The 27,705-nt window shown below is 33.7% G+C and overlaps 1 protein-coding gene across 1 annotated transcript in view; it reads left to right on the top strand.

Moving 5' to 3' along the window:
- Positions 1 to 27,705, top strand: part of EYS (eyes shut homolog) — a 1,042,686-nt gene that overhangs the window by 63,653 nt on the left and 951,328 nt on the right. The window contains exon 2 of the mRNA XM_068937477.1: positions 22,783 to 22,830. The gene's annotated coding sequence lies outside the window, so the exon portion shown is untranslated. The remainder of the gene's footprint in view (positions 1 to 22,782; positions 22,831 to 27,705) is intronic.

The raw sequence follows: 27,705 nt of genomic DNA, 5'->3' as shown, positions 1-27,705 counted from the left end.
TCCTTAACCTACAAGTTATGTAGGTATGTATCTGTTATTTGCTTCCGTTCCTTTCTTATCCCTTACATTGTCTGTAACATGGAATATATGTGATATCTTTCAGACTAGTTCCTACATGATGTGTAATCTGAGTGGGGAATAGTCACTGAGAGTAATTCAGGCTGATAGTAATGTTTCTTTCCATTAGTCTAACATTAATATTTTTCATTTTCTAATTTAGGGCCATTCAGTCACCTGATTCAATTTCTATATATTCAAATTCATCTATCTACTGAGCATTGGTAAGCATTCATTAGAAAAGATAGCACTCTTCATTTCAGATAAAGGGAAAATTTTCTGACTATTTAACAACATTAAAGCTTTATATTATTAGATTCTAAGAAAAAAAGTGCAAAGTTTGTCAGTTTTGAGTGCCTCAACTTCTCTTACTGTTTTAATTCTGTAAATATATCAATATATTTTGATAAGATATATTTAAAAGTACATGAACTGCTTACTGAATTTATTGTGACTGTTTGCTCGAATAGGTATCGTTCATTGTTAGCAAGGGTTTTCACATGGGGCCCATACAAACTTCTGGCTTTGATCGTTGTGGTTATTAAAATGTTCAGTCTCTAGAAAAGGCATTCAACTGTTTCGAGCAATCCAGCCACATCTGTAAACTTGGTTTTATTATTTGTGTTCTAAAACATTCAAAGGCTATAATCAAGGTGAATCTCTTTTGAGTTTAATAACACCCATCAGCTTTGAAACTCTGCACAGGACTCAAAACATGATGAAACAAAAAAGACTGTTTTAAAAATAAATCCAAGGGAAGATAGAAGAATTCTCAAAAAGGGAGATAAATGTCCATGGAGGATGGTATTTTGGACTATACTAGACAGCAAAAAAGATCTCATGTAGCATGAATAGAAATGGACTAAAATTTATCTCTAGCCTAGGCCACTCACTAGGGTCTCATTAAAATACTCAGAAAAGTAAATCCAGCCTCCTGCAGGAGCGTTCCTATTACCAGAAAGAAGGCAGATAAGGGCACAGCAGATGTGGGCTGTAATGACATTTAAGAGGATCAATGTAAATTTTGACCGTTCCTAAACTAAAAACCCTGTCAGAAGTCCAATGCAGTCATTTGCTTCAGGCAGTCATTTTATTTCTATAGAATTGGGAACTTCTCCCTATTTAAAATTGGTTTTATTAAATTCATTAAAATTTAGAATGATTAATGATTTCAAAGGAAAAGTGCTAGAAGCGTGGTGGAAACAAACCTCCACCTTGGATCTGGTGTTCATATTAACTCTCTTACCTCAGGACAACAAAGTGAAAATTTGTGAAAGAATAAAAATGGCATTAAGATAAACAAGGTAGATTTTCACCTTGAGGCACTAGGTGAGATCCTTTTGTGCTAAGAGAAAAGGCTTATTTCAGAGATACAAGCTGTTAATACAGTTCTTTTAATAAAATATATTTTAAGGCCTTTCATGTTAAAAAAAATTAACTCTTCTTTCCCCTCTTTTTTAAAGCAATGTCATCTAAGTGACAAGCTTTAAAGAACTTTTTTAAAAAAACAATTTCTGTAAAACTATATAGAGTCTTAGTCACCTCTCCGTATTTCTCTCAGTAAAAGAAATATTTTCTAGGGGTGATCTACCAGGCATAACTTAGGTAAAAAAGTACCATCAAACACAAAGATTTATCTAGAGTACCACAGTGAATATTTGGCTTGTTAGGACTCTATATTGTCCATTTTGAAGCTTTGGAGTTGTGATTTGATCATCGGTGTCACTTGTTTGTCATATTAGTGGAATGGTCATAGAATAAGTTTGAAATTTGTATCAGCTAAGGAATGTAGGTCCATACTTCATTATACTGCCTATTTATTGGGAATCCTTTGATAGATATTATATAATTTTTAATGTGTATTTCAAAATCTGTTGAAAATGAAGTCTCCAAGGTAGCTATAGATATGTTTACCCTTGCTAAGTGACAGCAATACTACCAAATACAGTTGCGTGCAAGTTTAACACAATGTAGAATACCAGCGCTTAGCACAAAAATGATATATCAAAATGTAAGATACATACGATGGAACTGAGAACAGAACATTTACAGTGACATAATAATCTGAATAATAAGTGAATAAAGTGAATAAAAAGAAAGTGAATAAAAAGTGAATAATCTTTATAGTCTGATTTTGTCCTGAAAGTCATGTATTCACTGACATTTTGCCTATCTTCTATTCCCCCCACCTTTTTTTTTTTTACATTTCTTTTTTTTCCATTCTCTTTCTACCATTCCAAGCTTTTTAAAAACTTTGGTATTTACCTCTACAGTATAGCTACTGAAAACCCTAGTGGCAAAGAAGTGAATCACCATCATACCGTTTGTCAAAAAAAAGGTAACTATTTGTTAGAAGACAGAAACTGTTTGAAGGACATTGAGGACAAGAAAGAGAATACAGAGAATACAGGCATGTCTTAGTTCCGACCTATTTTCTTATCTTGATACAAATGTTGAAATAAAAATGTTAGAAGTGGGCTAACAGCTCAGAGAAGTCAAGCCTTCTAAACATAGAAACAAAAGCCTAAAAGTATGAAAATACAGACAACAAAATTAAAAACTAACTAAGCTACAAAAAGGAGCTGCAATACCCAGTTCATAAATACCAAACCCTGAATAAAACTTCCACAATTGGTAGGTACTAGCAGCCTTGAGGATTAGGAATTTTCCAAAAGATATTTTACAAAATGGATTATTCTGCTTGCCAATATCTGAACTAGCTGTTTTACAGATCCTGGACATTTTTTGTCTGAATTCCTACATTTTTTAACAACGGCTAAATGGTATATTTAGGATAAAGCAAATTCATCACCCTTGGATTAATAATAATGAGTTGGCCACATTAAGGAGTAATGACAAGCAGAGGGTCAGAAAATCTTTTTACATTTGAAGTAAGCCATGAATATAATTAGCATCACTATTTTAAGCCTGTTATACTGCAGTTTCATGTGTATAGTAATGCCGGGGGGGGGGGGGGTAGAATTTGACTTCAGGACTTGACTTATTCCAGCATAAGAAACCTTGATCTGGTTCCTAGTGGGTTTTATGTTAACTTTGTATTTACTCACTGACCTGAATGACATTGCTGCTTAGCTTCATTGGCATTTTATTTACCTTAGCGTTAGCATTAGAATCACTGACAGTGATGACTTGTGTAACACATTTATTCTGTCAGTTTTGTCTCCTGGACTTTACTTCACAAGCCTGTCACTTCTTCTTATTTTCACTTCCATCCACATTTTAAGTCAAGGTTAGTGAAACTCCTGCTGTATAGTCTAAATAAAAAAAATAGAATGGGAACACTTGGAGTGGGGTTTGTTTCATTCCCTACTGGCTGACCTACAGCAAAGAGTCACTGCTAGTGACAGCAAGGGGAAATTTTATGAAGTTCGCAGGGCAAAGCCTTGAGATAAATATGACGTTTCTGGTTTCCAATTTAAGAGGTGTAATTGTTGTTTGCAGCCTAAAGATTTAATGCAGTTTGTTTTTAGGAATAATAATTTTAGGCATTACTGACATCAGACACTATAGTTGCTATGCATCTTATGTGATTCAGAATTACATGTACTGAAGTTACAAATCCCATTCCCCTCATTACAAGCATATGAGGCAGTATCTCACGTTGTTTAGAATCACCTTAAAGAATTAAGCAGGAGTTGAACAGAGCAGGGCTAAAAGGCTCTACAGGAATCTATCACATCTTTCCAACCATATCTGCTTAGCTGAAGGCTCCCGTTGTCTTCTATCCTCTCTGCTTCTCCTTTTCCCTTGCCTCTAATTCTCTTGTAGTTTTTCATATAATATAATGGTCTAGCAGTGTGCACCGAGTAAGCTGTTACCCCTAGATTAACATACCTCACTTAGATGCCCAAGAATGGGAGGAAAAAATAGAGCTCTAACAGAATCATTCTGCTATCTGTGCCTTTAGAGGTTAGTTAATCTTGTTCAGAAGATATTTTACTTCATAATTATTCATCTTTTATATAAATGCAAAGGTTCTGGAAGCATTTGACAGGGAAAACTTTATCTTTCATTTAGGATAAAAACTTAGTCTTACCCATGGAGGTACAGATTTATACTTCATGGTAAATGAACTTTCCTCAATGCAACTATCTCTCATCCAAATAATATTTCAGACATATTATTTGCTAGTAAATAATGTAAAAATTAACATACCATTCTTGACTTCAGTGGACTTGGTGTTTCTGGCACTATTGATGTTGTCCAGTGCAACGTATGAATAGTGCCATTACAACTGAGAGGTAGTTCTTTTCCCAGCATAAAGAATAATGACAGAGTTTGCCAAGGTGAACATTAGCTTGTCCCAATTTCAGGCATGGAATATGTGTTTCATCCCTTTTATAGAGACCAAAGCGGAGTCAAATGTGTTTATTGTACACAAACTACCACTCAAGAATATTTAAATTGTCAGAATCTATCTTTCACATCAGGATTTATAGTTCTATTGTAATATAACTCATTTGATTCTGATAATTTTAAACAGAATTTGCGAAAGTTTGCAATCCAAGAAAGACGCAAACCATTTAGCTTAGTGTTTTCACTTTTTATAACAACATAGTTTAAAGCCCAGTGGCAGTCCAACAATTCTCCAAAGGGTGCCTTATTCATATTAGTCACAGATTGTCTACACAACAGTAGGCTCACTACTAGGAAGATGAAGAGAAAGAAGTGACAGAGTCTAATTTTCACTCACATTCTTAGGTCATATCATTCACCTCGTTGCGTTTTTAAAAAAGATGCATACACAGGAATCTCTTGATTTGTCTCCATAATGGAATTGAATCTGACGAATAATTTCACCACCTACTGTACTAAAAATCGCTGTTAACTTTCCTTTAAAAATGTAACACAATGCATCTTTAGATGAGTGCTGTGAATTACTGTTTCTACAAAAATTATTCCTAGATCAAAAAGAAACACTTCTACAGCCATCTTACTGGCCTTGCTGTTGCTTTCATTATCTTGGGATATCTTTTATTCTTCTCTTCTCTTCCATTTGAATCATATATAATAGCTATCTTCCCTGTATATCTCTTTATATATTTCAATTCTTTTTACTATAGTAGAAGATATAGCAGTTTATTTGTTACCATGATTTCATTTTTATGCCTTAAATATTATTATGTTATTTCCATATGTGTAGCTCATAGAGATAATTATTAGAGAGGTTAAATTCCAGAATATACTCATACACATCTTAATTTTACTTCCAATTAGTTCATCCCATTTGAAATATGCAAATAAGAACAAGCTTCAGTTACACCAAAAATGATGTTTTATAATGTCTTTGGCTGTGGTTGAATATTTTGAATCAATAGATCACTGTCAGTACTGAAATTTTTTTATAGTTCCCAGCTAACCTTTCAACACCAATTAGTTGCTACATTTTAGATTTAATTTGCTTTTATAGGGAAGGGCTGGGGTGGAGTGAGGGGGAATAACATGGTTACTTATTGCCAACTGCAGTTTAGGTACCAATAATAAGGATGCTGTGAATCATTTCTTTTGGGCCTGACTTCAACACCTTCTTCAGCAAGAAGGCTGACACAAACCTCCTAGATGGCTTCTATTCCTGTCCTTGGAGGGAACATCATCTTAAGGATGAAGTTTATCTGTGAAGCAGTTTCAAAGAGATGTAATATAGTCTCTGAATCAATATTTTAATCTTGCATAGTTTAAGTTTTTCTATTTAAGAATATTTGATTTCACTAAGAATATCTGTTTATTTTTTTCCTTGGACATAAAATGTTGAGAAGTTAACTGAGATGTATTCTATTCTGATGACTTTTCTAATTGCACTTTTATAAGAGTCATGTATTTTTGACATTTTATCCCTCACTTGCCTAAATGTCCCTTTGCTTTTCCCACCCTCCCTATTCATAAATATAATATTCCCACACATCTTTGTATGTGCATTTGTGTGGGTGTGTGTTTGTGATACAATATGGGAGATAGACTGTCAATGCTATGTGTACAGTTTTTAGTTTGCATTCAACCAGTGACTAAAGGACTTAATTAGCAATCATAGAAAGCTTTGATAATATAGCTAGAGATATTTTGTATGTCTATATGACAACTTAGTTACTTTTTATTTAGATTTTTAACAGACAAATATTTTCACTATAAAACCTGCACTGACTATTACAGACAAAATAGGGAATACTGAAGAAAGACTATAAATATTGATAGTAAAACACATATAATAATACTTCAGAAGTCTGTATGTCAAAGTCATATTCTCCAAGAGGTTAAAAAAAAAAAGCCTGCTTTAACAGTAAATAAATTAGGTCAGCTTTCTGAAATGTTATTTATTACTTCAGGTTAGAGATTGCTTCAGGATCATTGGCCTCATGAAAAAGAGAGGTAGCTAAATTGCTTTCAATGCAAAGGGGTAGAATCTGTGGATATAGGTATATTAAAAGCTTTGCTAATAGTAGATATAACTGAACTCTGCAGCCCTTCTCAAAAAATCCTGGGTCAATGCCATGTGCTTTTAAAATTGCTGTGCTTCAATACAGTTAAGTAGCATTTTCACATAGGCAAAAATGCATGCAAGATTATTTAGGAAAAAAATACAATATCCATAGAAGAGTGTAACTGTGGAAGCAGCTATCAAGCATATGCAGTTGATGGGAGCAGTAGACTTCCTCAGCTACAAACTGCCAGGGAATATCCAAAACAGAAGAATTCCCACACTTCTCTATACATGCATCTTATACTTTGAGCTACATTATTAATATGACTTGATTGTTCTGAAACAAGAAACTGAGGCTTTTATTTTCATAAAATGAAGTCTGAAATTTTAAAATAAAATTAATTAAAAATAAAATGTAATTTAATATAAAAAATTTCATGTTTAAAGCTAGATCAAGTCTCAGTCCATAAGCAGGTTTATGGCACTTCGATATGGCTTACAATGGGGACGTAAAAAAAGTGAGAGCAGAAAACATTCAACTATTATTCCTGTCAAAATTTTTGACTCAGTAAACCACTTATTTGAAACCTCTTCTGATTTACACTTTCTAAGAATCTGGTCCTCAGACATGATAACTAATGGAAGAGATAAAGACAAAATATGCCCCCAAAGCCAAGCCTTATACTGCTTTTTTTCTCCTTGTGATGTTAAGGGGCATAAATCTGGATTCTAAAGTAGGATACTGAAGAAGAAAAATGCAATGTAAGGGGCTGAAAGCTGTTCTTTTGTTTTCCAAATTTTTAATGGAATATTTACACTTTTGTATTTGAAGTCATTGCAAAGGTTTTTTTTTTTTTTCATTTAAATTATTTAAACAAACACTCCAGAATTACACAAATGGAAAGGAGGAAGATTCTGATGTGCTACAGCTGCTGGTAGGGTGGTTTGATTTATAGGTGTTAATATCTCTGCTCTGATATATTTTTTGCACATTTTGAATATATTTAAAAAGTTTTGCTTGTGGAGTTCAAGCAGTGTGTCTTCAATCAAATACAATTGAAGTTATATGACTGAAAGCTAAGCCATGCTTAAAAAACAGATATGATAAAATCTTGCTTGTGTTTTATGAGTTATCATCTAAAGCACTAATAATTAAAATCCAGCGGCTACAATCTTCTTTCTTTTCGTGATCATAGTCACAAAAGTCTATGACAGCAACACTTCATCTTCCTTCCTCAATTCCTTTTTCTTTTAATAATTTAAAGTGAAAGCTCTCAAATTTTCATCCTATGTCTAGTACTAGAGGCAAAAAGGTTTATGATGTTTAACGCTTTTGTGACACACTCATCACTAAACTCTTTTGATTGTAGGCTTTCTGAAATACCTCTCCTGTGTGGGTGGTTCACTCAGGATCCACTCAGGCAAAATATGGCTGCAATTGTATTAAGTTTGATGGGGCATCAATGATCTGCATCATCCTTAAACCACCCACTGCTGCTCTAATTGCTTTGGCAGAATTCTTAAGCCAATTAACATCAAGTCTCAGCAAAATTAAACTCTTCTGACTACTCCATGGTGTATACTGTTATATCCGCATCACAATTTATGTTTTACTGTCACTAAAAGAAAAAAATACAAATTATTTTAAAATTGAGGAACAAATTTGCATGCTTTCTTCCTTTACAATGTTCTTCCCGTTTTAGTTCCATTAAGCTAATGAACCATATAATTTTAGTGTGAATTATTTATGCACTTTTTAACATGCATGCTCTTAGTGAGCATGTTTAGAAAGTCAAGATTAACTGTGCATTTTAAGGAGGAGTGAGGGCTATCAAGCATCCTACAGAGAATGTGAAGATCGTGTTATATCTCTAGCTATTAATTAGTATTGTTAACAAGTGTGGGGAAAAGCCAGCTGCAAACTTTATCTAAACTAATGAAGATACTCCATGCTTTTATCTGAATTTCTCCTTCAAATGTTTGGCTGACACTGTTTAAAATGCTTCATCTGAAAACCTCAGATTTTGTGGATCACACGTAAGTCAGCATGTGCTCGGCCACATACGCAGCAGACAATGCTGGTATTTTTTGAAGAAACTTTCACTTTTGCCTTTTAAGACATTTTCCTTTCCTGAAAAGTGATTTTAGATGACATGAGAAATGTACTGGGAGTTAGAACTGTATTGTTGCCAAGCATTTTGTATTTTAAGAGTCATTTATATTGTTAGGGTCAAAAGCTGTTTATTAACGCTCATTTCAATACTACCATTAAAGTCCACAGAATTGATTGCTTGAATGAAGTAAAAAGACTTTTGTTCTTTATTTTTTTCCACATGGTCTTTGACCACTGTTGTGGCCATTTGTCATTTTGTATTCTAGCATTTACTTCATGCGCCAGGTATGCTTTCTGTCTTTGGTAATTCCTTACAGAAGCTGTAAGGCTGTTTTATCAGCAACATTTTGCATTTGAGTTCAGTAAATGCTGATATTGTTCCCTTTTCACATTCCCTTTTCCTCAGAATCATCAGGCAAATAGCAGATATTAACCCTCCAAAACGGTCTCCATCTCAGATTGGAGCATTCAGTAAAAAATAAAGGGAAGCAATGCTCCTTCAGGTTCATTACAAAGGAATCATTTTACATCTTCACTAACTTATCTTTGATGTTGCTATAGTGCATAAGCCATTGTCTTTTTTTCCTTCTAACACTAACAAAAGTGCAGTATACTCTATAACTGGATAGAAAAAGGTGTGTCTGGAACTTCATCCCATGGCCTATTTACATAGTACAAGTAAGATTTTCAGCCTCATCGTCTTTCTGCATTGAACATCACTTGCCATCTACTGGCTGAATCACACAAATTATTCAAGTGCTTTTGAATGTGATTTTGTTATTCTTATGTATCTTTCTAACTTTATTGTACTTCAATATGAAAGAAATCAACATATTTTACCATTACTAATTTCTGAATTTTGCCTTTATTTACACCCTAAGCAACCATCAGAAATTTGACAATTAATTTCAATAGTTACTAATGAGGTAAACAGCATTTCGCCCATTCTGGACATTGACAAGCAGAATGGTGCTTTACTGTCTTCTGCTATATAGGAAAAATGATTGTAAATGTATTTAATAGGCTTCAGACAAACAATCTTTGGAAAAAGGCAAAGAAAGCTGAAATCAGAAGATCAGCTGAAATTAAATAATGCCTGTATAAACTACAAAGGAAAATAGAAAGTTTATAAAAGTATTGCTGATGACATGACTGTAACAATTTGATTATAGCAAAGTAAAAAACTAAAAAGTGAGTACAAATCATTGTGGAAAAGTATACCTCTGACAAAAAGCACCTAACTGAAAATTATGTAGGTGGGGAAAATGAAAATTAAATGCAAAACACTAAGGAAGGAGCAGTAGCCTGTAGGTATTTCACGTATTCATGAAGTAGAGGGTGGGTTTCACCATGGTTTTTCCACTAATCTCTGCCTTACCACAGTATGCAGGTACTTCACAGTCTATAATGGATTTGTTATTACAGCTCTCATTAAAAGGAGGAGGTTGTTTTTCAGAAGAACAGAGAAATGATTGTCTGGTCATTTATAGCAGAGCAGGAAACTAAACAGAAATCTCCTTGTCCACGTGTATTTTCCTAAATTCCTTCTCACTGAAGTCAACATGACAAACACAGTTGAAATGAAGGTGACTTGACAGAATGCAAACTAACATAGACTCAATCCGTAAGAGAGATTCAGACACATTTATAACTGGAGCACAGGAAAGCAAAGGCAGTGAATTAAAAGCCAGATAACTCAGGGGAATTGACTAGTGAGTGATACTGAGTTCAAAATACTGGTAAATACAAAATTGTGTCCAATATAAACATTTGAAAGATAGCTTACAGCACTCTCTCTCTAGGTTGTGTACAGATTGGTAATTTTTGGCCCTGGATCTCTAACAGCATGTGATTGATGAATGAATATTCCGAGTAACAAGGTACTCCATTTAATGAAGTATACTCGGTCTTTCTTAACTGAACCCTGTAGGCCTACAAACTGTACATATTATTTGACACACAAGACTTTGACGAATGATAATAGGACAAGCCCAAGAGGTGCACTGTGCTCGTAAACATGGAATAGGAATTTCAAGACTGAATTCAAACCTTGTAAGAAATAATAATGGAGCAAAGCAGTACATTTACTCATAATAATCAATATGACTGCTGCTTCAGTTAAGGTAGATAAGAAGCTCCCAAAAAAAGGATTTATTTATATGCTTTTTACTCATATAGTCTTATATATATGAAATCACTTGCTCTCCTGAAGGAACAGTATTTATTTATTTTTTTCTTTTTTCATAGAAATAAAAAAATTATAAATTTATTTTGTATTAAAATATTCCACTTGATCTGCAAAGACGTTTTACCTTACTTACACAAGCAAAGCAGGGGAAGTTTGAGACTAGATTCAGAAAAACATTGGTGGCTGCTGTGCCATTCAGTTATATATATCTAAGAGCTCACCCAGAAAGCAGGAAACCTAGCTGAATTTTTTCTTGACCTGAGACTGTTAATCACCTTCCTCTCCAAAGGTGCTTTTTTTGATTACCTGTGGCATAAAGCTTTTATTATTTCTTGTTTGTGGCTCTAATTGCATATAAGCAGTTAAACATTCACTGAACCAGATGAAATATAGAGCCATTCAAACCTTAGCTTTATTGTTTAGTTTGGCGGTTATTTAAGAATTCCACATATAGCAGAAGAGCCAGACCTCAAGGTCAGTACTCCTGCTCCAAACACAGCATGCTCATGAACACACACACACACACACACACACACACACACACACACACACACACACACACACACACACACACAAAATAACTAGAAGCTTAACAGTCAAATAATACTTGACTACTGAGCTGCATACAGCTCTCAAGCAGTTCAAGCATGACTCCTGCGCTGGGACTACATGTAATCAGCAGTGGAGGTTGTTTTGGCAGGAGGTTGTTAGTCAGTCTGAGTACGTAGTTGTGGAAAGCAGCAAATTAGCAGGGACTGCTGAGGCTGATAGAGCTTTGTTGCACTAGGAACTGAGCTATATACCCACTCTGGCTGTTGTATTCCTCCCTGAAAACTATTCTATTTGCCTTTTTCTTGGTTCTTCAACATACACGGCTTTCTGCTATGTGAAAATTTACACATAGCTTGTAGAGAAAGGTAAAGCATACGAGATAGCATCAAAAAGGATGTTCTCTTTTCCTATGAATGTTGCTTATGTTACATCCCTGGATTATCATGACTACAGTAACACTAATATTGACATAGTATACCTAATGCATAGTTAACAGTATGATATCACTTTGGTGAATGTTGACAATACATGAAAATACAGCAAAAATGCTATTTTGCATTTTTATTTTATATATTCTATGAATTTGAAACTGTACATAATTAAACCATGATAAGATAAGGTCTGTACTTTTCCACTCTTTCCTTTCACTTCAGTTTTTTCTAAATGCTGCTAAGAACACACACTTTTCAGAATAGTCACTGTATAGAAATATTTTTCTTTAAAAGTATACTTAAACACTTTCTTCTACCTGAAGCTAGGAGCCTTTCAGTTTTTTTATTGTAGGGATATATTTGACCTTTCAACAAATTGATATTCAGGTACAAACTGAATTTATTACAATACTCTAAGATAATAGAAGAAACTATTCTCAAAATGAGAAAATGAGTGATTTACGATGTCATAAGGACATTGAGGTAGCATGTCCAGTTGCTGGGCCCTTCCTTTTCCACATACCTCTGTATTTTAATTGAAAAAATGAAGTTATTTTTGTTCAACAAGCTGGTAAAGAAAGATTAATTCACAATAGCAGTAAAAGTATATAGTAACTATATTTTGATAAAGAGAATCTCTCAATTACTGTATGAATATTGTAAAACATAATAAAACAAAAAACAACAGAAGCTTCCGTGTCAAAGTGCAATAGTGAAATAGTGCTACATGTAAAATCCGAAATAGAAAATATGAATGACAAATCCACTTCCTTACTTTTAAAGCTATCAAAAAATCTACTTATTTATACAGTAATCAATCTTGAAAGAATATAGGTAAGCTATTATTTTACTGCATCATCAGTAACTACTTGTTTAGTGGAATATGTTCATTGAAACCTTTTAAAAATTACCAAACTTCTATTAAAAGCACATTATGTGTGTTAAATAAATAAGCACTTTTTATTTGCCTAAACATGGCTGCAGAATTCCCAAATTCCACAAATATTTTTGAATTTTTCCACAGCAAGTCTCATTTTACAGAGGAATGGACATGAAGAAAAGTTGAGTGAGTTGTCTAGGTCTAAGCAGAAAAAGTTAGGAACAAACACAGGAAAATATTTCTAGTTGAGACAGATAAGCACCTCTGAAGATCTAGAGAGGGAAATCTATTTATCCTGTCCTTGCAGTGTTGTTCCCTTCTCTCTGTTGATATCAGAAGGAAATGTAGTTTGCTTTATACAGTCACAGATCCCTTCCTTGGAGAGTGCAAAATTCAGAATTCCAGTGCTCCGTATTTGCACCACATTACTGGGCACACTAATGACTCTCATTTGTGTAATGGCCTAGTATTGTCCTCCTTGAAATGACAAAGGGTCTCATATTAGTTGACATATATCTCTGAGAAAGAAAAATCAGTCTTGTGTAAATTAATGCATCCTGAAATTCTGGGAACGCAAAACCACAGAAATGTATTAGCAGAAACATTTATATGAGTTGCACATAAAACAGAATTCCCCTCAATTTTTAATAAAACAATAAAAGAATCTCCATACGAGCCTCACAGGTTAAGCTTGTCGTATTCATCTAGGGACTTGAGAATTCCTACACGTCGCTGAACGTAGCCTCCTGATAATGCAAGCAACGATATTATAAATTGATTAACCTTTCTATATGAAATAGCAAGATATTTTTGCCCATATGTTCCAGTGAAATACTGTTCTACAACCTCAGTGTTTTGAGAGTTAGAAATCTCAAGTTTTCCTCCCAAATTTATGTCATGTATTTATATTCATTTGTTCTTCTGTCAACATTGTACTTTAGCCTTACTGGTTATTTTTCTTCCCAGGTATTTGCTCTGTAATGTATTTATGAACAATTATATCCCATATAGCCTCCATTTCACTCAGATGAATAAATAAAGCTCTTTTAGGATTTTTCTCTAAATTAGGCTAATTTCACAATCACTCCTTTTCTGTCTGGATAAATCTTTCTTTAAAGTGGTGATCAGAATTGTACACAACAAAGAATTTGCCAGAATAATTGTCTAGGGAATCTAATCTACGTTCTTTATATGGTGAAACTGTAAAACAGGCCGTTCAGGGACATAATTCTAAATATTATTACATTCATGCCCTGAAATATAGTCTGAGACTTATTTGTTTCTATTAATCATATAAGGAAACTTTTCTTCTAGTGAAGGTGTTTCAGTTACAAACCAAAAATTAGGTCACAGGGATTCTTCCCAATACTGCAGACGAGGCCTCATCAGTGTTTTGCAGATTGGCACAATCCCCTACCTATTGCAAGTACATGGCCTGATCAGCTTTAGGATCACAATGACTTTTTCATGTCTACATTGCGCTGCTAGTTGAGGTACATCCTGTGATGAATTAATATAGGTAGGATTTTGTCCTCCTTTGCCCTTTCCAGCTCAGAATCTGCATGCATACGGATTTTTTATTATTCGCAGTCATGCACTTTATAGTATTATAGTTCATTTCCATTTCTGTTCTTGCAGTCTTCAGTTCTTCCTGTAAAATGATCTGACTTTCTTCATCAGTGACGCTTTGCATATCTGTGGGACTGACAAATTTTGTTTACACTCTGTTGTCTTTTTGTTCTGGTTAGTGAAATTCCTAGGATAAGACTTTACTTTTCAACCTGGTGTTTCCCCTTTCAATACTACTATGCTCCATCTGCAGTAGGATACCTTGCAACTCCTGCCTTAATTCTCCATCTTCACAATAATTCCCTATGTGGCTCTGTGGAAATGCTTTGCATCACATATCTGCAGTTTAAGAAAAAAATAACAGGAGTATTGCAAATTCTCTCAGATAAGCGAGATTCATGAACAGTGCACTCAGAAGCAGGGTGAGCACCAAATTTTCTAGAATGTCCTGGATCATGTTATATGAATTAGCTCTAAAAATGACTGATATATATATATGTGCATATTTTTTCTCTGAATTAGACTTTTTTTCTGTGGACTGGATTTGAAATGTCATGTTCCATAGAGTTCTTCCTTTCTTAACCTCAATATCACACAAATAAAATCAATTAAATTTAACTCTAGATTGAATACAATTGATTGAAAAACTAGTGCAGACGCAAAGAACTTTTCAGGTTTCACTACAGAATATCTCCTAAATATACAGTCAGTAAATTATGCTAGGTACTGTTTTGCATTTGAAATACATTATCTGTGAAAATGTTCATATAAGTATTACACTAGAAGTATTACACTAAGTATTACACTAAGTATTACACTAAAGTCTTCACTTTTATGACCTGATCCACACTGATCTCACTGCAAGAACACTTAATCCAGTTAGTTGCCTTTCGAGAATTTTAAAATGCAAAAGCTTGTTGCTTATTACTTCATTTAGGACATGATGAAGGTTCTCTTCCATATGAGAAAAAGCTGTTGCTCTTATATTTTTGACTCTGAGGATATTATATAATTGAAAGATGTTTTAAAAAAAGAACTTCTCAATTATGGAGCAATGCCAGTCTCACTGAGAGCCATCTATAGTGTTCAATGTGACAGTCTGTTAACTGGAGCAATCTATGAGTGACAGTTCTTCAGAGAGTGTAGGTCAAATCACTTTTCCAAAAGAGGAAAGAAGAAAGAAAAAAAAAAAAGGAATGAAGATTTGGATACTATTTCGGTGCTTTCCTCCTATTTCAGCCTCCTTTGATACCTTATTCTATAATATTTTATTTTTGTATTTTTAATGTCTTTTTTTATTTATATTTTAAGTATTTTGTAAACTTCAGTTTTTTATGATATAAAAGATATTATTATTTGAGCTATTTTAAAACATGATTCAAATAATTACAAACATTATTTTTTATTTTTTCCCCCCAAAATATAATGCCCAGCCCATACTCTGTTGTCATATTATCAGAAAATTAAGGCTACATATTTATTCTTAAATGTACATACAGCAAGTATACCTCTGATATGCCATCTAGCAATGTGATATAATTGGGTGGGGGGAGCTAGGAAAAGTAACTCTGAAAAAAATGTTGGCCCCTGGATTTTCCTTTATTTTCTTAAAAAGTTCATGTAGCAACAAGCTTCCCATTTCTAAAAGTAATAAACTGGGAAATAACTGTGAAATAAACTTTGAATAGTAAAATACTCAGATCTATGGATAAAATGGATTAAATAACAAGTTTGAAAATAAATTTCTCCTTCCATAATCTGATCTTCCAACCTTTCCTCTCAAATCCTCCAACCTTTTCAGACAGTAACTTTAGAGGTTTAGAGGCACTATGGTTTGAAATAGCCTATGGTAATGGATCTCCATGAAAGTTGCCTTCTCATCATTTCTGAGACTTTTAGCTTTGAATTGGTTTCCACTTGCACATATGTGCCTTCTTTAATTGCATTTTACTGCGGACTCCCTTATTTACCCCATCCACCCATTTAGAAGGTTTTCCAAAACTGAATACGCTCAAATGATCAAGGGAAAGGCTCAGAATAATCTACCATCTGGAAGATTTTCACACAGCATTTGAAGGCCAGGGCCAGCCAAATACATAGCCTTCTCTCCTGTTGCTCAGTTACATTGTCTTTAGGTGCAGCTTGTACCCAGTAAGTGCAAACTGCACTGATCAAATAAGTAATTAAGCCACTGTTAAGCACTCCCAGTTAATTTTAATATGAAATTAGTCACATCTGAAATGCAGCTGATGTTATGTGTTTGACTTTGAATTGAAAGAGTCTAAAAGTACTTGTGTACCTAATTGCAGTGGTGAAACTTCTTAGCTATTTTGTGTGTATGTGGATGATATGTGCATCAAGTTTACTTTGCAGCCTACTTGCCAGGGCATTCTCCTTTGAAATGGAAGAGGTGGGATTTGCATCTTAGGTAATTAAAGTAGAAACTCAAGTTACAACTTTCATTTCCTGTCTGAGTACCTGAAATACATAGTTTCTTATCTGTACCCAAAGGGATGATATGCTCCTTATACATAATCTCAAGAAAGGGACAAATTATGTCTTTAAAATCATGAAAGAATGGAGAAATGTTAGCCAATGTATTTTACAATTCATAAGTGGCAGAATTAAAACAAACAAAAGAAAGTCTTTGCATAATGCTTAAGTAAATTGTGGGATACTTTGCCATAGGGTGTTTTTGGAAGTAGAAAGAGAATGAGGTGAATTTAATAATAGATCAATCAGTAACTGCTACTGTAATCAGTAACCATTATTGAACAGCATGATCAAATGCAATTTACTCACACTCACTCTATTTCTTATACTCTTTCCATAAATATCTGCTGCTGGCTATTGTCAGAGATAGAATATTGGAATATGAAGTGCTATGTTGAAATGTAAGCTGGTGTATAGTATACAGCAAGTATACAGCAGCCCTCGTGGACTTGGGCATATTGGCAGGTGTTTAAGTGCAGTAGATGATAAAGTTTCAGATAGTGACCTTTTCTTGGTATTTTGTATTAATAAGCTAAAGTCCTTCTCCCCTACTTTCTCATTTTGTCTGTTGTGCATCCCATTTTTAAATTTAAATTTGAAATAGGTTTTCTATTTAGTGCAGAAACTTAGGCGCTTGGTTTTTTAAAATGAAGTGTTTAAAATGCAGTATATAGATCCTGTACATAGTGTAGAAGAAAATGAAACATTTATATCTTGTCATTTCTTCAAGAAATGCTCTATCTTTAATTCAGGTTTATGAATTTCATAACTGGAACAGGGCATCTGAAAGGTGTGAAGATTCTGAGTGCATCTGTGCCTTTCTGTCTTTGTCATATTTGCTTTATTTTCACAGCTGTTTATATTGGCATAAAATTGTTATGAACCCCCAAATGACTGTTTTATTTAGGCATTGACACAGAATTTTTTCTGATATTTTGTAGATATATTTGACATAGAAGTGGTTATATTTGAATCAAAAAAAAAAAAAAAGACAGGAGTATTCGTAAAAATATAAATTCATGATCCTGGTTTTATAATAACCACACTATGTATACACCCTTCTCTGCTGATCTGTTTAAGAAGGAGAGGAGGAATATAAAAGTGATTATCATGAATGAAAAAATCCACTGAAAGCTGTGAATTATGCAGTTTATCATCGTTGGCTCAGGCTGTTTCTAGGCTGCATTCCTCTGGAAGCTGGGAGAATATTTTACATATCTGCCTTCTTTCTGGGCTCATTTCTAAGTATTCACAATTGGCCATTGCAAGAAATAAGATACAAAGCTAGACTGTCCTTTGTTCTGATCTAATAGGGTTCATTGTTGTGCTCTTAAATCAAGAGGAGGATCATATAAGCAATGTTATGTGATAAAAATGAAGTTATCTGTCAGTGTTTTTCTTCATTTATGTTTGAATTCCTGTGGTTACTGTCATGGTCGCTGTTTGTCTTTGCTTATCCCAAGACTTCAGTTTTCAGGTTGTCATTCTTAGCATGTATTCAAATCTCTGTCGCCACATTCAGTCCACTACATGCTCAAAAGCCAAAATCTCTTGCTGCCAAGAAATATTTAAGATAACACAAACCAAAACTCTCGTTCCCCTGACAAAGTTACCAAGAGACAGTTGACAGCTGAATGTTAGTATGAAAAGTACATGATGGTCAACTCAGTTATCAATTGCGACTAAATTTGATTTTGTCAAAACAAAATCTGAGAGTATATACCTTAAAGATTAAAAACCACTTCAGCATCTCTTTTACATACACTGTGGAAACAAAGAGAATGACTTGCAAAATTAGTGAATTTTCTCTCCCAACACTCTTTCCAGGATCCCCAGTGTGTATGGACTACATATATCTAGCTGCTAGGACATCTTCTCCCAAATCCCATCAGACCCTACTGGAGAAGGATCATGGTCAACAAACAGTGAACTCAGATGATTTGCTGGCAGTTGCTTGCTTGATAACCTTTATGAGTGGACCTACAATGCTGAAAAATTGGTGTCGGAATCCAGGAAACATCTGAAGTATTTTCAAGGAAAAAGTTTGAATCAACATCTGTGTCTCATGAAGGCAAACAGATAAAAATTAAACTTCAAATATATGCTGTTCCTCAAAGCATACTTAGATAAGTACAGTTCATGTCTCTTGTCTGAATAGGACATTCAGGTCATGTAATACTTTTAAGATAATACTTTCTAATAGAAATCTATATATTCAAACTCCTGTTTAATAGTGCAGCTTTAATTTTGCACTAACCATTTTTTGCCGGGAATTTAATAGTCTTAATACAACACATTGAGCAGCATTTATGTTTCATCAGCACTAGTCAGATATTGTAGGCTAGGCCCTCCTCACAAACCAGGAAAATGGTGAGGTTTTTTTGTTTCTCCTAACATTCGAATGAACATAAATCCTTGAGTTAAACATGTATATTTTTTTTTCCAGTGAAATGCTGGATCTGTACAAATGAAAGAAATGTAGTAGTTTTGTTTCACATGTTCACATAAGGAGAATAATTCACAGCAGCAAGTTGCATAAAGAACCTCAGAATTTCATGTTCATGTTTGCTGACTTTCTTTGTTGATTATATTTCGGTGACTGTTTTGGTTGGATAGGGTCATATGTCTTTTCTTCATTGAATTTCTCTCAGGGAAACTAGTGTCCTTGAGCAGCTGCTCTACCTGCCAGGTGGAGCAGAGAAAATATCTATTTTGAGGTGCAGAAGCAGCTGGGTTTCTTTAGTAGGTGCTGAAGGGAATCTCATTCAGGGCCTAATGAGCTTACACAAAATTCTGGTCCTTCGTGTCATTATTATTTAATTCATCCCTTTTTCAGTCATGGTCTTTGTCAAAGTGAGCATTATTAACATGCTAAATTTCAAATATTTCATCTCTTTTAGCTACCTATGTGGAAAAGGTGTGACAGTAATTTTCACTGCTGGGTTTGGGGATTGTTGCATAAGAATATTTGTTTTCATTTTCAGCTAACTACAAAAAAATAGATTAGTACACTTCCTCTAGACTAAAAAAAGAAAAAAAAACACAAAGTAAAAAGAAAATCTTTATGTAAATATAACTGGTAAGGAAAATTATCCTAAGATGAAAATACACAAAGTTTAGTAGTTCAGGTTTGTTTTTGAAAAATTCAAGCATAAAACATCTCTATTTTGAAATTATGCCTGCTGTTTTATGTTCCATACACAATATTTGATGCCATTTTTCATTTGTATGTGATAGATATATGCTATAAGTCAAATTAATAATTCTGACTAAATGAAATATAAATTGTCAATTTCAAAGTTTTCTTTTTACCTCAAAACACAATCTAATCAACAATTGCCTGATATTGCTATGTTCCATAGCAAAGACGGAAATGACAACATTAGAAATTGTATATGCTATACAAAAAGGAACTTTTAGTTTAATCTCCCTCACACCTCTTCTCCCCAAGTCACAATGACATTAGGTTGCATAACTTTGACCTAGATCTTGACTGGAAGGTATTCCTATCACAAAAGAGATCAGAAAGATTATGCAGCATGGGCTAAGAATATTCTCTTAATTTTTTCCTCATTTTTTATATACATACAAGAGCCTATTTTCTGCAAAGACTACTAACCCTTTGCTTCAGTGAATACTAAATTATCTTCCCCTTTCAAAAGAAAAAAGTTCTACTCTAGAACAAGAATATTTAAGGTAAAAACTCCTTCAAACAGGAGACAGTAGTGAAAATAATTGATTTTTTTGACATTTCATTTAGCAATTGCATTGATGTCTTTGTATAGTACTTTGTTGATAGTCTGACATGATATCTTGTGTTAAAATCACAAATTTTATCCTGTCTGGCTTATTCTTCATCATAGTTTATGTTAGTCAAGTTAGAAAGGGTGACAGTATTGCTAGGTGCCTATCCTTAGCTCAATCAAGTAAAACAAGGAGCCGAGTGTGATTTGATTCAGGCTTATCACTGTAAGGCACAAGTTTTTTTGCTATTCTCCCAATGAATAGGGGTCTCATTGACTGAGAGACAGCTAATAGGAAATAACTAGACCTTTGCACATCTGATGTTTAATTTATTTCTGAAGACAGAAATGCAGAGCCTAGAAGACTAGAGTAGGAAGAGAAGATAGCTTTTGTTATAAATGGATTTATTAACATATGACTTTAACAGTGCAACCTCCAACAAGGAGCTGTAAAAGCATTAGAAGCAGTTGCCACCTCAGGAGGCTATAGCAAGTGTTCTTAAAATGTGATCCATGAACCATCTAAAAACTGTCATGTAGCATTACCTGGTAATGACTTCTTAGCCTTACCTTTGGCTAGAATTCAGTAAAAGCACATTAAGATAACACGATTATAAAGCATTTAATACATAAGCGATTTTGGTGGTTCTGCAGTTATATGTCATCATAAACAGGAAGTCCAGTCAAACAGGGGGAAGGTAGCTCCACAAGAAAATATCTTTCTATATGAAAATTATCAGACAAATTTGAGACTCCAAATGAGAGTGTATGCTAAGTCTACACATATGGGGCATACCTGTCAAATTGTTTATAAGGTAATATAAGAATGTAAAAAATAATTGTCAAGCCTTGGCACACAGATGCAAGCACTGAATCAGACCTGTTTGAAGCCCACAAAAATAACTTAAGTAAAATTTTCATCTCATTATTCAAGACAGAGTGTCTGATTGTAGGTCTGTTTTCAAATGCATAATGTATGTCTTAATTCTGCCAAATGCTTATCGAACAGTATGCTCTCTTAAATTTTATGATTTTCCTTATCAAGCTTGCAAAAGAAAAAAAATTCATATAGAACAGTATTAGCTAATCAGATAAACAATATTATTATTCCTAAAATAACACTATTTTCTATTTCATTTTAATCCAAGTAGTAGTAACAGCTCTGAAAAAGAAACGAATTCTTACATTCATCATACATCTTTCTCAATATTTATTTGTTTAACTAGATAATTTTTATAGCACTATTATGAAAAATATTTATGCAAACTTTTAGATCCTGTCAGTTTATTTACTTCTGTTTCATAGCAAAATGTATTTCTTGCCCAGCCATGTGTAAAGAGTTCCATCTTTAGTGCTAAGATTTCCATCCTTGACTGCCTGTTTGTCACTTTTTCATAGAATCACCTCCGTGCCTTCACTCACATGGCTTCTTATGCATGGTATTTGATCCCTGAGCTCATATGTAAGGCCTCTATTCTGAACATATTTCAGGCCTCCTAAGGATCCATTTCTTTGATGTCATGGGCTTGTCAGTCTAGCAGGCTTATATTTCTTTTTAATCCCATTCCTTTTTTGTAATTTTTTCCATCACTTCTTCTATGTCCTTAGAATGTAAATGCCCTCACAATAAATGTTCTTACAAGCACAAAGAAGATGCCTTGCACACTGTGAGTGCAACTATAAGAAATACTAACAACAATCTACATGACATGTAATAGAGTCATTATGAGGATGCTGTGGCTTCTCATTTTGGAGCAAACTATTATCATCTTACCCTGCATCCTGTAAAAGTGGGAAATTCAGAGGAAGGAAAAGAACATAAATATTTTCTGGATGAGATATAACCTAACTGTGCAAGATGCTCAGTGCTAATTAGGACTTCCACCTCGGCGTAATAGGAAAAGAAAGGGGAATTTGGCCAGATAAGCTGAAAATCAATACATCTAAATTCTAGATAACATGACGGGGAAAAAAAAAGTATTATATCCCTCGCATTTTCTTTAGCTTCTTTATATGTCATGCAAGACTTGGATAGGATTGATAATTGCCATGCTGCTTTGCCTAACTGAGCAATTTTCCTTTCCATGCAGGGACTTAAAGAATTCTTCTATAACAGAGAAACTCTTTGGCATCTGCACACAGCTGCCTTGCTCTTTATGACAAAATTGCTTTGGCAAGTAAACACTTGAGCCCATCCTGACATTTTGGTTTTGCTTTTGAAGCAGTTTGCGAGTGAGACTTTCTGAAGTAACCGTACAGGAGGTGATGGTAGATAGTTGTTTCACTATCATTCTCCTGATTGAGGTATTTTCTTTCATAGATGAGCTGAAACTTCTGAGAAGATGTACTTGGAGACTCCGACAGCAGTGTAAGTCTCTACAGGGCATGAGGCAGCAGAGCCTTGTTCAGTGCAGAGCTGCTCTTTGCTGTACAGGAATGATATTGATATGCATTTGAAACTTGAAATTTATGCTATAAATGGAAAAAACTTTGTAGTGTTGCCATCTCTTGGTTCTGTATGGCTACATATTAATTTTCCCATATTTTTGGACTGATTAGATGTATGGGCTGATTTTTAATTTATTGCATGATTTGTGACCGAGCAATTCCTGAAACTCCTGAGAATATATTCTTGTTTCAGATTTGCACTGTCATTGCCTATATCAAAATTATTTTTTGAATCTTCATATAACACTTTTAATTAAGGTGTTATTTTTTGGTCTCCTTACAAGCCTGTTTCTTCTTTGCATGTTAAACAGAAATTATTTTAAAACATTCAGACTCTCTGTAGCTCTTAGATTATTATAACACCATCTGCATCAGAATTTGATAGTAGCTGTAATTTCCCAAGATGAATGTGGCTTGCTGTAGCTAAAACTTATAACTATATGGTTCAAATGCAGCAAATTATATGCATGCTTTGTAATGAACATACTCCTGTGAACATAGGTTTCTCTGTCTTTTTTTTTTTTTTCTGGCATGCAGAAAAGCTGCACAACAGCTTGCTTTATAGTTGTCAGATTTTGCACTCCTATTTTCAGTGTTAGTCTCTAGACTTCCATCAGCTGTACAGTCACAGAGGTCAGAAAGCTTGTGACTGAAGAATAATGAAATGTTTGTTGAAGAGCCTCTTTATTCAATTTAACTCCATAAACACAGACAACAAATGAACAGAGCTGTTTTAGATCCGAATTAACTGTAAGTGATCAAAAGGATGTGCAAATGAGCTGAAGTACTCTCAGGTGATTTCAGAATGAAGGTCTTCCCTATTTATAAAGCATGGTTCTCTTTTAACTAGCATATACATACCTCTCAATTGCGTTATTAAAAAGCAGTAATAACTTCAGACGAAAACATCACTTTCCAAATGTGTTTTGGAAGTGATATTGCCAAATGACATGTGAATCATATTTGATATCAGTTTTGGGATATTGCATTTGGTTTTGTCAGGTCAAAGTATTTAATTTGTGAATATCATTTATAAAAGAATGCAACAATTCTAAACTCTTGTAATGCAAGTGCAATAGCTTTATCCTTTTCAAGTATATCATACACAATTTGTAGATAAAGAATAGTTGAGATGAAAGGACCTATATACAAAAATAAAACTAAAATAATGGGAATCAATGTTGGCTCTTACCTCTCTAATTTTCTTATTCTCTGAAAATCACAAGAAAATCTTGTTACAGTGGATTTTAAATTTTCACCCAGTGGCGTCCTGCTGTACTGTGCTATTTCCTATATAACGTGACTGAAATTATGGATCTTGAACACTATTGTTTACATTGGGTGTCACTTTTAACAATGCATTTGATTGTGCAAGTAACATTACATAGATTATACTTCTGGAGCATGTGACTTCTATTTCTAAAAATGAGGCTAACAGAATTCTGATAAACAGGCATTTTAACTCTTTTAAAATTCTTGACATTTTCAGACATTCACAGAAATCTTGCCAATGTGTCAGGATTACATGAGCACTCAATATGGTTCTGAAAGCACAATGCTTTAAAATTAGTTGTCTATTCACAAAAATAACTAACGTCCTTTAGTGTTTGTTTACTTGGACAAGGAGGGGTAATATGCATATTTTGTTTAGACTAGAAAGTAACATACTGTTCTTTTAATTTAAGAAATAGATTTTTGTATTTATAATAAAGCAACGTGTAGTGACACTTTTGGTAATTAGTTTCATTGACTTTTTTTCCTGTCTTATCTAAATTACTTCTACAAATATGTATCATTACCTCCCAGAAGATTGTCTCAGGAGAGTTTGCATCTTTTTTCAAGTTCATTAACTGTTCTCATGATTACTACCTGAAATGCTTGAATGATCAAATCTCATTTTCTTAAACCCTATAACTTACATCTGTAAACTCATCTTTTAGAGTGGTCTCTTGTATGTATGAGACATCGTTAGCACTCCTCCACACACTTATGGGAATGATGGAAGGAAGGCTTATATCTTAAAGATTATACTTTCTACCGTAGGAGGAAAAGCCAGAATAGGCAGTTTTGAAACAGAACATAATTCTTCATCTTTCTCTGTTTTTCCAGTTATGTGTTCATGAATTATATCATACTGTGATGACCAGAGACATACACTGCTGATACTAGATTTGGGCATAGGATATCTGGCCAAGGAACAAATGGTCCTACATGCTGCCAATGAACTGGGTACTCTTTATTATTTATAGATGTAGCATTATTTGTTTTAAATATGTGATATTTTTCTAGATTATATATAGCATATATTTTTATTGGCATAACTAAAAATATCAATGATTTTACTTTTGGAATATTAGATATGTTGAGCAGGATTTTTTCATATTTTATTTAAAAGGTAAGATTTTTTTTACTCCTTTTTTCTTTTCCCTGTTTAATATCAAACTTCACAGCTTTCTCCTTCCCATGCCAAAATCTCCTGCATTCCAATTTTCTGTGCTTAGTTTGAAAGTGTTTCAATTCACCTAGGGTTCACTTGCTGTCCTCTATACCAAATGTTGGAACACATAGTGTATCATAGGTGTATCTCTGCAGAGTGTTAATAGCTATATACCAAGTTGTTAACTCTTAGCATTTTATTTTAAACTCAAATGCAGGAGGAATATGGTTCTAAAAGGAAGCAAGTGACTACAAGTAGCTATTGTGATTGTGTTTATGCAGTATCTGTGCTACAAGGAAATAAAGAAGAATTTTAAAATAGGTAATAATTTTATGTTTGACTGCCTTCATCATATTGAAAATAAAAGAGTAGGATTGCATTAGAGTATAATATCTTGGCCTTTTCTGTGGGAATGACTATTGTCAACTAATGGAAGAGATGTTAAACCTAACTATTTCATGAGGAATTATTACCATTTTAAAATATTTTGTCCAGTGGGTAGCTAGCAGCACATTTGTATGCAGTTATCTTTATCTTTTTTCTGTCACCTTTTAAATTTTTTAATTGCCAGTTAGTCTTCTAAAATTATTTTATGCATTTATTAGAGAGAAATAAAAATTTCCGCTGTTTTTTTCCTAGTAACATTGTAGAGTCAGTTGTCTATACCATTTATAAAGAAGACTATTTTTAGGAAAAATATAAAATTTTAATCATCAGAAGTCAAAATTCTATACATTTGTATTCTTGCAATGTAAATTTTCATTAACATAACCCAGTTCAATACTCTTAGAAGCCAGTAATCAGAAGTTAAATTGAGTCAAATGTTTGGTTTGATATGACGATGTAGTAATATATCTCTGCAGTATGTTCAAACGAAAAAAATAACATGATAATTCGTTTTTTAGATCATTAAATAGTCAATTTAAACTAACTACTATACATTTTAGTTTATTTTCAAATGCAGCATATGCCTACACATACAGTTATCAAAACTTTATTTTAGAGAAGCCGTGTAGGTTAGTTAATGTGCTCAGTGGATGCCAGGCTGCATGTTACACCTGGGAATGATACTTTAAGGAAAAGTTGAGACACAATTTATATGTGGGAACAATAGAATGACTCAAAGCTAATTAATAGCTTTGAAATTTATAGGTAAGCTTTTATCTATAGAAAACTTAGAGTAGGCAAGTATGTTTTTGAAAATCTGACCAGCATTTGAAAGTATCATACTGGGGCTACTTTCTTGCAATCTTATTTATCTATTTATTCATTTGGATTCGAAAAGATGGGCAAGTACAACCGTCTAGAAAAGAAAGAAAAAATCGGGTTTGAAAATCTTTTATAAACCTACGTAAGACTTTTTAAAAGTATGTGTACATTGCTGAAATGGAGGAAAGGAAAAAAAGATAGGGAGGGTGGAAGTGCAATAATTACCAGAGTAAAGATGGTTTATTTACTTCTCAGAGAGAGAGATGTTGTCCACTGTACAGAGATACTATATTGTGCCATTGCAAAGTACAGTTAATCTTGTCAAATGAGACTTTGCGAAACCATACAAAATGTTTCTGTACTCAAATATGCAGTAAGCAAGAAAAAAACGGGAGTCTGTGGCAAATAATAATTCAATTAGAAAGAACAAAAATTGTAATTCAAAAACTTTGGTTAAAAATATTTTGCAATATTAAAAAAAATGTAGAAATACAATTCTCATTTAACTCAGCTTCACATTGACTGTGGAGGTAGTTAGAACCCAATGACAAATGTAGTAATGCATTGACAAAAGAGAAGTTTGCAGGGTACTGACAGAAGTATTTAATGATTTGACATTAATAAAAATAGATAGTAGCAGACACAATAGGTGTCACACAGTAAGTTAGAATAAAACACAGACAAAAATGTAAGCATGAAAAGATAGTGAATGCACACCTTCCTACAATACTATAGTTACACCTCAAGTATGTTTTACTGTCCTAAATTAAAATTTTAATTTATTTGTTTTTAAGTATTTTAGTGAATGATTGCTCTTTAAGTGTGCTCTTTAAGAAGACAGAGCACAATAAAAATTCTGAATTTAAATTATGTTAAGTGATGTCCCTGGGCAGAACCTTTTCAGTTAAGCTGCCTTCATTATGAAGACATTCCTTTTGACCAGTACTGTCAGCTTTTTTGAAAATAATGAGAATTACAGTATATGAGAGGGAAACATTATGATCAAATAGGCATACTTTTTACAGTTTTTCCATTCATGCATAAGGACTAATAATTAATATGAATGTTAACATACTGTTCCTTATTCTTGAGGCCATTAACTAGCTTGCTTATATCCATGGCCTATAATTATCTGTGACCTTTCTATTG

The sequence above is a fragment of the Struthio camelus genome, chromosome 3, assembly GCF_040807025.1.
Source record: "Struthio camelus isolate bStrCam1 chromosome 3, bStrCam1.hap1, whole genome shotgun sequence".
Classification (NCBI taxonomy): domain Eukaryota; kingdom Metazoa; phylum Chordata; class Aves; order Struthioniformes; family Struthionidae; genus Struthio; species Struthio camelus.
The sequence above is the reverse complement of the archived record's forward strand: the minus strand, read 5'-3'. Positions and strand labels throughout refer to the sequence as shown.